Below are 14,699 nucleotides of genomic sequence, written 5' to 3' on the forward strand. Positions count from 1 at the left end.
AGTACAGGAAGCCTAGCCACAGCAGTCATACAGGAAAAAGAAAAGGCATCCAAATTGATAAGTAAAATTGACACTATTTGCATATGACCTGTTACTATATACACAAAACCCTAAAGACTCCACCAAAAAACTACTAGAATGAAGAAATGAATTCAGTACGGTTGCAGGACACAAAATTAATATACAGATATCTGTTCCATTTCAATACACTAATAACTACCAGAAAGAGAAATTTTTAAATAATCTTATTTACAATTGCACCAAAGAGAATAAAGTATTTAGGAATAAATTTAACCAAGGAGGTGGAAGACCTATATTCTGAAGTGAAATTGAAGATGACACAAACAAATGGAAAGGTATACCATGTCCATGAATTGGAAGAATATCCTTAAAATGTCTATCCTTACCCAAAGTAATTTACATTTTTTTAGTTTGAGAGAGAGGGTGCAAGCAGGGGGTGGGGCAGAGAGAGAGGGGGACAGAGTGGGCTCTGTGCTGATAGCAGAGAACCTGATGTGGGGCTCAAACATGCAAACCATGAGATCATGATCTGAGATGAAGTCAGACGCTTCACTGACTGAGCCACCCAGGTGCCCCAGCAGTTTACATTTTCAATGCAATCCCTATCAAAATACCAATAGCATTTTCCACAGAACTAGAACAAATAATCCTAAAACTTCTATGGAACCACAAAATATCTCAAATAGCCAAATCAATCTTAAGAAGAACAAAGCTGGAGGCATCACAAGCCCAGATTTCTATAAAGCTATACTATACTATAGTATATATACTATATATATACAATACTATATACTATAAAGCTATTACTATATATACTATAAAGGTATTAATGAAAACAGTATGGTACTGGCACAGAATAAACACAGATTAATAGAACAGGATGGAGACACCAGAAATAAAAACCATGCTTATATGGTCAATTAATATTCAACAAAGGAGGCAAGAATATACAATGAGGAAGACTGTCTTTTCAATAAATGGCATTGGAAAAACTGGACCACTTTTATACCATACACAAAAATAAAGTAAAAATGTATTAAAGACCTAACTGTGAAATTTGAAACTATAAAACCCCTAAAAGAAAACACAGGCAGTAATCTCTTGGAAATTTGCCTTAGCAATATACTTATGGCTATGTCTTCTCAGGCAAGAAAAATAAAAGCAGAAATAAGCTATTGGGACTACACCAAAATGAAAAGTTTTTGCAAAGGAAACCATCAAGAAGTCAGGGAGAATGGGAGAATATATTTTCAAATGATATATCTGGTAAGAGACTAATAGTCAAAATATAGTACATATAACAACGCACAAAAAAAACTGATTTAAAAAATGAGCAGAGAACCCAATTAGACATTTTTCCAAAGAAGTCCTACAGATGGTAAGTACACACATGAAAAGATGCTCAACATCACTGATCATTAGGGAAATGCAAAACAAAACCATAAGATATCACCTTACTCTAATCAGAGTGGCTATTATCAAAACAAGAAATAAGTGTTGTCAAAGATTTGGAAGAAAGAGAACCCTTAAACACTGTTCATAAGAATGTAAATTGGTACCCCCACTGTGGAAAACAGTATGGAGGTTCCACAAAAAATTAAAAATAGAACAACCCCATGATCCAGTAAATTCCACCACTGGGTATTTACCCAAAGAAAATGAAAACACGAATTCAAAATGATAATATGCACCCCCATGTTTATTGGAATGTTATTTATGGGGTGCTTGGGTGGCTCAGTTGGTTGAGCATCTGACTCTTGATTTTGGCTCAAGTCATGATCTCACGGTTTGTGAGTTCGAGTCCCTCATCGGGCTCTGCACTGACAGTGCTGGGAAAGCAGTCTGCCAGTTCCTCACAAAGTTAAACATAGAGTTACCATGTGATCTAGCAATTCTACTCCTAGGCAAACACCCCAAAATGAAAACGTAGTGTCTGCATAAACTTGCAAGTGAGTGTTCACTATAGCATTCTTCATGATAGCCAAAAGGTAGAAACAAGTGAAACGGTAGATGAATTGATGAACAAATTATGTTCTATCCATACAATGGAATAATAATCAAACATAGTAAGTACTGACACCTGCCACCACTTGGATGAACCTTGAAAACATGCTAAGTGAAAGAAACAAGTTACAAAAGGCCACATGTTCTATGAGCCCATTAATATGACATGCCCAGAATAGGCATGTCAGTGGAGACAGGAAGTAGATTAGTGGTTACCAGATTCTGGGGAAAAGAGGCAATGGGAATGATTGCTAATGGTAATGGGATTGTTCCTGAAGGATGAAAATGTTCCAAAATTAGGTAGGGATTGTTGCACAACCCTGTGAATATACCAAAAAGCACTGAGATACATCCTTTAAAAGGTTAAGTTTTATGGAAAATGAAATAGATCTCAATAAATTTGTTATAAAGTAACTGGCAGGGACATAGAATAACTCAGTCCCCACCATTGTTCCCAAAATATTAAATGAGGGATGTGTGTGACTCCTTTTTAATAATAAAAAGAGTTTATGTTTTAAGTGTGCATATTTGTATGTGCATACATTTTTTGAAAAACCTGAAGCAAGAGTCCTGGAATATAGGTTGTAAGGGTGGAAGAGAGAATCTCTGCAGCCAGACTACTTAGGTTCACATGAGATGCTACCACTTCCCAACTGCAGAATCTCAGACAACTTCCTTAACTGCTCCTAGTTCCAGGTTCCTTACTAGTAAACAGAGTAAGAATAGCGTTTCCTTTGTGTATGTGCGTCCATGTGTGTATTAAACTAAACAATGTTTACAGTGGTTCGGTAGGTTAACTGTTACTGTTGTCATGGTTATTATTACTCTCCCAGCAGGTCTGGACTTAACCTAACATTGTGGAAGTGTGATCAAGGCTTCTCTCTCTTCCTATTGATATTTGAACAGATTGCTGGCTGTGGCTGTTCATGTTTCTCTCCCTATTCCACCTCCTAGAATTAGCTCCCATCGCCACCCCACCCCCAAGTCCCCAGGGATTGTTTTGCTTTAGGAATGAAACTGCATAGAAGGAAGAAGGAGGGGGAGGACACCTGGGTGGCTCACTCGGTTGAGCATCCAATGCTTGATTTCGGCTCAGGTTATGATCCCAGGGTGGTGGGATTGAGCCCATGTCTCCACACCAAGCATGGGGTCTGCTTAAGATTTTCTCTCTCTCTCTCTGTCTCTCTTTCTCACTCTCTCCCTCTCCTCTCCTCTGCCCCTCTCCCCTGCTCATGCGATCTCTAAAATAAAAAATAAATTAATTAAAATTAAAATTAAAAAAAAAAGGAGGAAGGATGGGGACCACTGGAGTCCCATATCCATCCCTCAGCCTCTCCCTTCTCCTCTCCCCAAAGCTGGGTCTTATCAGTAGTATTTCTGGAATCTGCTTTATCCCCTATGTTATCTCCCAGCAGACTTGTAAAAATAGCTCTTTGGATTGAACTGCTTTGAATATTACCTGCTTTGGGCTAGTTCAGAGAGTTAACAAGCAGTTCCATTCTGGGAAGTGCAAAGCCAAGGTGATGAAGAGGGAAGTTCAGTGGTGTGAGAAGCAGGCTGGATCCTCCTTCAAGATCTGGGAAGAAAATAAACATGGGTGGTAAAGACAACTGAGTACCTACGTGTGTCCCAGGAACAATCATATCACCCACCAACATTTTGTGCTTAGGCCCCTGAGCCAGAAACTTGTTCATTAGAACACTTGCTCTGGGCCAGGCCCAGAATGAGTAAATTACAGGGAAATCTAAGTTAGCAACAGGGGCAAAGGGATACACGTCTGTAGAAAGGGAGCCTGTAGCTGAGACATGGGGAGTGGGGCAAAATAGGTAAAGGGAATGAAGGAATGCACACATGTGTGTGTGTTAAACCGTGTTCAATTTATGTTAACTTATGTTCAGTCATTCCTCTCCCAACAGAACCGACTTAACTTGAGCAAGGTTAAGTGTGCCACGAAGGGGTGGCTTCCCCAAAGAGGCTGCAATAGAGCTGCTAGGAGACCCCGAGAATTAGTAGTCCTTTCTTGGCCTCCCATATCCCTAGTATTTTATATTATTAAACTGATTTTTTGGACAGCTTGAAACCAGCTCAGTCTGTATCCAAAATTAGTCTCCCATCTCCTGTTGATTTCTGTGGGGCTGCCCTGGGGGTATTCAAGGAAGGGTATAGGAACCCTACCAAAGATATTACTTGACTGGGGTGGAGGGATGAGATTTGCAAACTCTTTGAGGGCATAGCATCTTGTTAGATTATTGACAATAAGCAGACAGACTAACAGGTTTCCCAGGCAAGGCTCACCTTTAGACTGGCAAATATTTTCTGAACACCTTCTCTAGGCCACATGCTGGGAATACTGTGTTGAATGGCCCCTGTTGGCCCTGTTCCCCATCCTCATAAGCAGTGCAGTGAATCCTAGGTCCACTGCCTTTGTTTGCCACACCGTCCCCCACAGAGCCTGGGGATGATCCTTGCCTCACCTGCTAGCAAATCTCTCCACATTCATCATGCACATCTAATAAAAACTCCCCAGAAAGGAGGGGATTAGGGCATGTATGTTAGATACGGCAAAGCCGTGAGTGGCTCCGAGTATTTGGAGATCGTTCAGAGAGGGTAATGTGATAAAGAATAAGGGTCAGACTCAATTTTGAAAAAGAAACAAAATGTGAGTGTGGCTTTAGAAAGCTTTTCTTCACTGAGAAAGTTTACGAGCAGGGATTTGGCAAGCAGTCATCGAAGCTTCTCTTCCCTGTGTCTGTTTTCTTCCTTCTGCCCTCTGTCAGCAGAACTGTTTGTGCAAAACTAGGAGCTGACATTAGCCTTACCCCTAGCCCAGGGGTAGCCCAATGTTGTAAATAATGAAGCAAACACATCAAGCAGAAGATTGGCCAAAGATGCTCATGCAATGGTGAGAGGGTAGCAAGGAATCAGAGAGGCAGCACCGCCTCTGGAAATTATAGGCCCACCTTCCATAGACAAAGAAGCTAACTTCAAGCACCCACCATGCACATAGCATGTGGATTCACACTTCCATAGAAGAGTCTTCTGTTCAAGTTAGAGTAACACGTGGGTCTACCTTTATATTGACTACACAGTTTCTCAATGTCAAGCTAACTGGCTCTTGTCTCTAAAGGTTTCATTTTATGGAGTGATGATCATTTCTTGAGCACTGGAAACCTTACCAGATTCTCTAATTAGCTTATTCAACCTCACAGCAAACCTAAAAGGTACATATTAGACACCTTTGTTACTAATCAGAAAATTAAGACTCCAAGGGACTCTGGAAACTGCGCCCAAGTGAGACAACTGAGAAGTGAAGCCATAATTCAAGTCCATAATTTTAAAACAAAATTTGCTCTTTCCAGCCATCACAAGGCAGCTCCAGGACACCCACAGATAGCACCTATTACAGCTCTGTCTTGCTAAGGTGACACAGGTACAAAGCAGCCCACTACACGCCAGGCCAATATCTGCTTCAAGCGCAGATGACTCACCAGGGCGCACTCTGTGTGGAGTGCCCTGAGATCTCCTAGCCTGTGCCCACCTCAGCTCTATCCTGCTAGGGTTCCCTATGTGTGGAGAACTCTGGTGACCACCAGGTCTTAGCCTGCTTCAGTTCCTGCCATCCCCTGGGGAGCCCCCTACATGGAACACCCCGGGACCCCCAGCCCATGCTTGCTACAGCCCCAGCCAGCCAAAGCCACCAGGTACATGGTCTATACAGGGGATGTTCATACACAAGGCCATTCCCACAAAGCTAGGAGAAGTAGCTCTTCTATCGAATTCGTAGAAACACAGAAAGTCAAACCAAATAAGGAGAAAGCATTTACTCCAAATGAAAAACAAGACAAAACTCCAGAAAAAGAACTAAACAAAATGGAGAAAAGCAATCTACCTGATAAAGGGTTACAAGTAATGGTCATAAAGATGCTCAGGCAGAAGACTGAACTCCATGAGAACTTCAACAAAGAGAGAGAAAATATAAAAAAGGACCAATCAGAACTGAAGAATACAGTCAGTGAAGTCAAATCCACACTAGAAGATTAGAGGATGCAGAAGAATGTATCAGTGATCTGAACACAGGCTATTGGAAAGCACCCAAACTGAACGCCAAAAAGAAAAAAAGAATTTTTAAAAATAATGATTAAGGGATCTCTGGGACAATATCAGGTATTTGCATTACTGGGGTTTCAGAAGTAAAAGCTAGAGAGAAAGGGGAAGGAAACTTACTTGAAGAAATAGATGAAAACATCCCTAATACAGAGAAGGAAACAGACATCCAGGTCTAAGAAGTCCAGAGAACCCCAGACGAGAAGAACTCAAGGAGGTCCACACCAAGAGACATAATAATTAAACGTTATAGTATAAAGCCAAGAGCTGGTTCTTTCAAAATATCAACAAAATTGATAAACCTTTAGCCAGACTCATCAAGATAAAGAGAGGGCTCAAATCAAAAATAAAGAGAAGTAAAACTAACACCACAGAAATACAAAGGATTACATTCTACAAAAAGTTATGTGCCAACAAATTGGGCAACCTAGAAGAAATGAATCAATTCCTAGAAACCTATAATATTCTAAAACTGAACAAGGAAGAAATAGAAATCTGAACAAACCACTTACTACAAAGGAAATTGAATAAGTAATCAAAAAACTCCAAAGGGCACCTTGGTGGCTCAGTAGATTAAGCATCTGACTTTGGCTCAGGTCATGATCTAAGGTCCATGAGTTTGAGTCCCACATTGGGCTCTGTGCTGACAGCTCAGACCCTGGAGACTGCTTCTGATTCTGTGTCTCCCTCTTTCTCTGCCCTTCCCCCACTCACTCCCTGTCTGTCTCTGTCTCTCTCAAAAATAAATAAACACTAAAGGGAAAAAAAAAAAAAACTCCAAACAAACAGAAGTACAAGATTGGATGGATTCACAGGTGCATTCTAAGAAATGTCTAAAAAAGAGTTAATACCTATTCTGCTCAAACCATTCAAGAAATAGAAAAGGAAGGAAAGCTTCCACATCATTCTACAATACCAGCATAACTCTGATACCAAAACTAGACAAAGAATACAAAAAACAACCCACTATAGGCCATACCCCTGATGAACACAGTGCAAAAATCATCAAGAAAATATTAGCAAAGTGAAATCGAAAATATATTAAGAGTGGGAATTATTCCAGGGATACAAGGTGGTTGAATATTCACAAATAAATGTGACAAATTAACAAGAGGAAGAATAAACACCATATGACTATCTCAATAGACACAGAAAAAAATTTTTGACAAAATATAACATCCACTTATGATAAAAACTGTCAACAAAGTGGGTTTAGAGGGAATACACCTCAACATAATAAAGGCCATTTATGACAATCCCACAGCTAACATCATCCTCAATAGTGAAAAATTGAAAACTTTTCTTCTAGAACAGGAAAAGACAAGGATGTCCATTCTTGCCACTTTTATTCAACACAATGCTGGAAGTCCTAGCCACAGCAATCATACAGAAAAAAAGAAGGTATCCAAATTGATAAGAAGTAAGACTGTCACTATGGGCAGATTACCTGATACTATATATAGAAAACACTATGATACATCTTTTCTGGCCATAATGCTATGACACTAGAAATCAACCACAACAAAAAACCTGGAAAGAGCACAAATACATGGGAGTTAAACAACATGATATTAAACAATGAATGGGCCAACCAAGAAATCAAAGAAGAAATCAAAAATTACATGAAAACAAATGAAAATGAAAACACAACAGTCCAAAATCTCTAGGATGCAGTAAAAGTGGTTCTAGGAGGGAAGTCTGTAGCAACAAAGGCCTATTTCAAGAAGCAGGTAAAATGTCAAATAAATAATCTTACACCTAAAAGAGCTAGAAGAAGAAGAATAAAATCCAAACTCAGCAAAAGGAAGGAAAGAATGAAGATTAGAACAGAAATAAGTGATATAGAAACTAAAAAAACAATAGAACAGATCAGTGGAACCAGGAGCTGGTTCTTTGAAAAGCTCAACAAAATTGATAAATCTCCAGCAAGACTCATAAAAAGAGAGAGAGGGAGAGAGGGAGGGAGAGAGAGAGAGGGAGAGAGGACCCTAATACACAAAATTACTAATAAAAGAGGAGAAATGACAACCAACAACACCACAGAAATACAATCACAACATAATATTATGATAAACCTGTATACCAAAATATTGGACAGCTTAGAAGAAATGGATAAATTCTTAGAAATATATAACCTAACAAAACAAAAACAGGAAGAAATAGAAAATCTGAACAGACCAAATAACCAGCAATGAAACTGATCAGTAATCAAAAAACTCACAACAAACAAGTCCAGCACCAGAGGGCTTCACAGGCAAATTCCACCAAACATTTAAAGAAGAGTTAATATCCGTTCTTCTCAAACCATTTCCAAATATCCAAAAGGAAGGAAAACTTCCAAATTCATTGTATAAGGCCAGTATCACCCTGATACCAAAAGCAGATAAAGAACACCAGAAAAAAAAAAAAAAAAAAAAAAACAAAAAAAAAACTAAACTAAACTGAAAGATCTACAGGCCAATATCTCTCATGAATACAAATGCCAAAATCCTCAAAAAATATTAGTAAGCCAAATCCAACAATATATTTTTCAAAATCATTCACAATCAAGTGGGATTTATTCCTGGGATGCAAGTGTGGTTTAATATTCACAAAACAATGAACATAATATGTCACATCAATAGGAAAAACGAAAAAAAAAACCCAAAAAACCATAGGAATATTTCAGAAGATGTAGAAAAAGCATTTGACAAAGTACAACAACCATTCATAATACAAACCCTCTGGAAAGTACGTCTAGAGGAAACATATCTCAACATAATAAAGGCCTCATGAAACACCCACAGCCAACATCATACTCAATGGGGAAAAACTGAGAGCTTTTCTCCTAAGGTCAAGAATAAGACAAGGATGTCTACTCTCACCACTTTTATTCAACATAATACCAGAAGTCCTAGCCACAGCAATCAGACAACATAAAGAAATAAAAAGCATCCAAATTGGTAAGAATGAAGGAAACTCTCACTATTTGCAGATAACATGATACTACATGTAGGATACCCTAAAGACTCCCTCAACAAAACTATTAGAACTGATAAATGAATTCAGTAAAGATGCAGGGTACAAAACCAATATGCAGAAATCTGCCGTATTCCTATACATCAATAATGACACAGCAGAAAGTAAAGCTAAGAAAACAACCCCATTCATAACTGCACCAAAAAAATATCTAGGAATAAACTGAACCAAAAAGGTGAGAGTCCTGTACTCTGAAAACTATAAAACATTGATGAAAAAAAGAAAGACATTACATGCTCATGGGTTGGCAGAACAAATATTGTTAAAATGTCTATACTACTCAAAGCAATCTACACATTTAATGCAGTCCCTATCAAAATGCCAACAGCATTTTTCACAGAACTAGAAAAAATAATCCTAAAATATGTATGGAACCACAAAAGACCTCGAATAGCCAAAGCAATCTTAAAAATGGAAAAACAGGAGGTATCACAATTCCAGATTTCAAACTGTATTACAAAGGGGTAGTAATTAAAACAGTATGGTACTGACATAAAAATAGACACATAAATCAAGAGAGTAGAACAGAAAATCCAGAAAAACCCTCAATTATATGGTCAATTAATCTCTGACAAAATAGGAAAGAATATGCAATGGGAAAAATTTAGTCTCTTCAACAAATGGTGTTGGGAAAACTGGACAGCTACATGCAAAAGAATGAAACTAGACCACTTTCTTTCACCATGCACAAAAATAACTGAAAATGCTTTCAAGACGGGGGCACCTATGGGGTCAGTCTGTTAAGCGTCCAACTTCAGCTCAGGTGATGATCTCAGGACTCGTGGGTTTGAAACCCATGGCAAGCTCTATGCTAATGGCTCAGAGCCTGGAGCCTGCTTCAGATTCTGTGTCTTCGTCACTCTCTGCCCCTGCCCCGCTCATACTCTCCCTCGCTGTCTCTCTCTCTTTCAAAATAAATGAACATTAAAAAAATGGATTAAAGACCTATATGTTAGACCTGAAATCATAAAATTCCTGTAATAGAGCAGAGGCAGTAATCTCTCTGACATTGGCCATAGCAACATTTTTCTAGATATGTCTCCCGAGGCAAGGGAGGTAAAAGCAAAGGTAAACTTTGAGACTACCTCAAAATAAAAAGGTTCTTCACAGCGAAGGAAACAACAAACAAAACTTAAAAGGCAACCTACTGAATGGGAGAAGATGTTTGCAAATGACATACCTGATAAAGGGATGGTATCCAAACTACATAAAGAAAGATGTTATATCACAAAACACACACACACACACACAAAAACACGCAAATAATCTAATTTAAAAATGGGCAGCAGACATGATCAAACATTTCTCCAAAGATATCCAGATGACCAGCAGACACATGAAAAGATACTCAACATCACTTATCATCAGGGAAATGCAAATCAAAACCACAATGAGCTATCATATCATACCTGTAATAATGGCTAAAATTAAAAACTCGATAAACAACAAGCATTGGTGAGAATGTGGAGAAAAAGGAACCCTCATGCACTGTTGGTAGGAATGCAAACCGGTGCAGCCATTGTGGAAAACAGTATGCTGTTTCCTTAAAAAATTAAAAATAGAACTACTCTACAATCCGGGAATTGCACTGCTGGGTATTTACCCCTAAACTACCAAAACACTAATTCAAAGGGATACGTGCACCCATATGTTTACTGCAGCATTATTTACAATAGCCAAACTATAGCAGCAGGCCAAGTGTCCATCAATAGATGAATGAAAAAAGAAGATATTGGTACACACACACACACACACACACACACACACACACACACACACTGGAATATTAGCCATAAAAAAAAGAATGAAATTGCCATTTGCAACAACATGGATGGATCTAGAGAGTATAATGCTAAGCAAAATAAAAGTAAGTCAGAGAAAGACAAATATCATGATGTCACTTCTATGTGGAATTTAAGAAACAAATGAGCAAAGAATAAAAAGAGACCAATCAAGAAACAGACTCTTAACTATGGAGAACACACTGATGGTTATCAGAGGGGAGGTGGGTGGGGAGGTGGGGATTAAAGAGTACACTTATCATGATGAAAAATAAAAATGATTTTAAAAAACCTCAACAAACATACACTTAAAACGTGTACATTTCATTGTACACAAATTTTATTTCGAGAGAAAAAATATGTAAATAAATATTGAACTTTAGTTACTATACATGCTGAAATTTAGGGGAAGTATATTAATGTCTGCAATTGACTATGAAATGCATCAAAAATATAATGGAGCAAATGGGTAAATAGATACATGAAAAAGCAAGCATACTATAATGTTAACAGAATCTAGGTCATGGGTATGTGGGTGTTTATTATAAATTCTTGCATCTTTGCCGCATGTTAGGAAAATTTTATTTCAATATTGGGGAAACAAAAAAAAATAAATAAGGGGCTGAGGACCTGAAAAGACATTTTTCCTAAGAAGACAGACAAATGGCCAACAGACACATGAAAAGATGCTCAACAGCACTCAATTTTCTTTTGCTATTCTCACTTTTCTCTTATTAACTTGTAGGTATACTTTATATATGCAGAATAATTTTTTCTGATATACATATTACTATATACCATTTGCCACTAAGTAGTATGATACAAAGAAATGCTATTTTCAATCTTTACATTATCAATCTTTTTCTGCCCAATACCAGGTCTTAAATATGTTTACCTTTAGTACTTTAGTACTTGTTACACATTTTATAATTTCATCATTTTTGCTTAAGCATTTGATATATCTAAAATTTACTGTGGTCTGTGATTGGAGTTAGAAAATATATTTTTTATATTTTTAGTAAAATAAAAGACAAATTATATTTAATACTTAATATGATGTCTCTTATAAAGAAAAAACCATTTTGCTTCAAAATTTGCCCCCATTGATGTTTTAGAAATTTTTAGCCATGGGGCACCTGCGTGGCTCAGTCAGTTAAGTGTCTGACTCTTGGTCTCAACACAGGTCATGATCTCAACGGTTGTGAGTTCAAGCCCCACATCAGGCTCCACACTGACAGTGCAAAACCTGCTTGGGATTCTCTCTTTCCCTGCCCCTCCCCAAATTGCACATGCATTCTTTCTGTCAAAATAAATAAATAAACTTAAAAAAAAAGAAATTTTTAGCCACTGTCAATGTAAGATATATGAGGAAAAATAGGATGGGGCGCCTGTGTGGCTCAGTTGGTTAAGGGTCCGTCTTCAGCTTAGGTCATGATCTCGCCATCCCGAGTTCGAGCCTCAGGTCGGGCTCTGTGCTGACAGCTTAGAGCCTGGAGCCTGTTTCAGATTCTGTGTCTTCCTCTCTTTCTGTCTCTCCCGCACTCACTCTGTCTCTCTCTCTCAAAAAATAAATAAAAACATTTAAAAAATAGGATATGTGGCTGTCTCTCCCAGGAAATTGACAAATTATCAGGGAGATAATAAAAATGTAAATAGTGTTATGGTAATTATGGTAATTGTGAAATTTTAATGAAGGCCAGATGAAGGGCAACTTTGGGGAAAAGTGAGAATTAAACCGAGCTTCAGAGAATGAGTAGCGTTTGGTAAGGTGGAAAGGAAGAGAAAGGGCATGAAGGTCAAAAGGAAGGCAACAGCATGATGTCACAGCAGCAAGGAGACAAAGCTGAGCCACAGCAGCGCCTTGAGTTGGACAGGAAAAGAAGATGAAATTAACAAAGGGATGGGTTGCAGTTGATGGTGAGCAGTGAATCTGGTCTCTCTTCACATTTATATTCAGCTTTCAATAGAATTTGACAATTTTTTAAAGATTAGGCCAACCATTGTTCTAAACTAGGAAAAACAAAGGGGAAAATATAATTTGAACGTGGTGCCAACAATTTGTATAATTCATCCCTGTTTTCATTTACACTTTCATTCATCGATTCCATCAGTTTCCCAACCACGAAGCATTTTTTATTCTTTCATGGAAGAAACATGCTTTGGGTCTCTCTGACAGAACACCCCTCCTTCTGTACCAGTACTTGCTGGAAACCACTGGTGGGTCATGAGAAAATCCATCAGTTGGATATCACCTGGGCATCTAAGCAGTAAGAAACAGAATCACGGTAGGTGACATTTCTTGAACGCTTATGTGCCAGACACTGTTTTAACCATTTTTACTTATTTCATCCACACAACAACTCTCACAACATCTTATTTTGCATCTTAGGAAACTGAGACCCAGAACTATTAAGGAAATTGCCCCAAACTCCTGGCTACAAAATAGTGAAGATAGATTCAAACTTAGGCAGCCCGACTCCAGAGTTTGTGCTATTGAGTATTAAATCCATTCTACCTTGAATTTACCGGAACGATGGAGAGAGACCACAACTCTGACCTAGGATAATTTAACACTGATAGCTCTTCTCCTAGAACACACAGACTAACCCAGAAGAGAACACAGAAAAGTGAAAACGATCGCAGAACAGGTGACTGATTTTATGGTTTTTAAGGCAAACATAATGCAGGAGTTCAGATGAAGGAGTTATGATACCATTTTTTATTGGTTTAAATAAGCTATGCATGCCTAGCCAGTTTAACAATATATCATCCTGTCGATTTGGTTGTTTTTCTGCTCCATTTACTCCAAAATGAACACGAGCAGGATTTTTGGTTATTCATACTTCTCTGGGACTCTGAATATAATTATTTGGCCATTTCACAAAGCTTTATCTTTTTTTTTTTTTAACACATCCTTTAGATAAAACCTCAGAGCTTGTTGAAATCATCTCCGTGTTATCTAGCTGGGAAGTCAGAGGATGCCTGGCAGGTGTAGCAATGAGACTAGTTCCCAGTTCCCTCTCAGCCATCCTGCCCCACAGCACTAACAATTCGTCAGGTGCAGTGGCTATCTGTAGGGTCATTGCTATATAAACCCACCCCCAGAAACTATCCAGTTTGACCCCACCTAGATAAAAGTAATACTAGAGTGAGCAATCAGAAATACAATCCGAATGGTCAGTGGTGGTCCTGCCCTATGGACAGCCGAAGACTGACTCCCATGCGAGAGCCGAAGGCCTAGACTAACGGTGGACCACAACCAGCCCTCTAATGCACTTTGCTTAGCTCTTCATGGTTTAAATGAATTCACAATGAATGAATAAAATACTAAAATGTAAATATTGAGAGATTTTGATGAACTATCTCATTTTTCAATTTCTTGTAAAAAAATCAGAAGAACTGGCAACCACAGTCCATGTTTCTTCATGGCGAGAATTCACTATAGCGGACTTGAAGCTACACGATTAGATGGGACATTGCTTTCTCTGTGTTGAGGGCCTGTTTCATCCCAGTTATCTGCCTGGCCCTAGTTGGCATTTGTTTTGAACGCTCATCTGGAGCATTGGGAAGAATGATACCTAATCTTCACATCCTCTCCAACGGTTGTTTTTTTTTGTTTGTTTTATGTTTTTTGTTTTTTTTATGGCTACATACTCAATTATAACCGTGTCAAAGTGGATGGCTGAACTATGGCTCACGCATGCAGCGAGCGTTGAACAACCATCATGTGTGTTTATGTTTCCATTCATAATTGTGTTTAGTCTTTTATTT

General features: G+C 38.4%; 1 long non-coding RNA gene across 2 annotated transcripts in view; it reads right to left on the reverse strand.

Moving 5' to 3' along the window:
* Positions 1-14,699, reverse strand: part of LOC121042981 (uncharacterized) — a 179,308-nt gene that overhangs the window by 23,098 nt on the left and 141,511 nt on the right. For both annotated transcript variants that reach the window (XR_005796602.1, XR_005796603.1), the window contains exon 2: positions 3,485-3,601. This is a non-coding gene — a long non-coding RNA (uncharacterized LOC121042981). The remainder of the gene's footprint in view (positions 1-3,484; positions 3,602-14,699) is intronic.

Source organism: Herpailurus yagouaroundi, unplaced genomic scaffold, assembly GCF_014898765.1.
Source record: "Herpailurus yagouaroundi ecotype Mexico unplaced genomic scaffold, PumYag 186, whole genome shotgun sequence".
Taxonomy (NCBI): domain Eukaryota; kingdom Metazoa; phylum Chordata; class Mammalia; order Carnivora; family Felidae; genus Herpailurus; species Herpailurus yagouaroundi.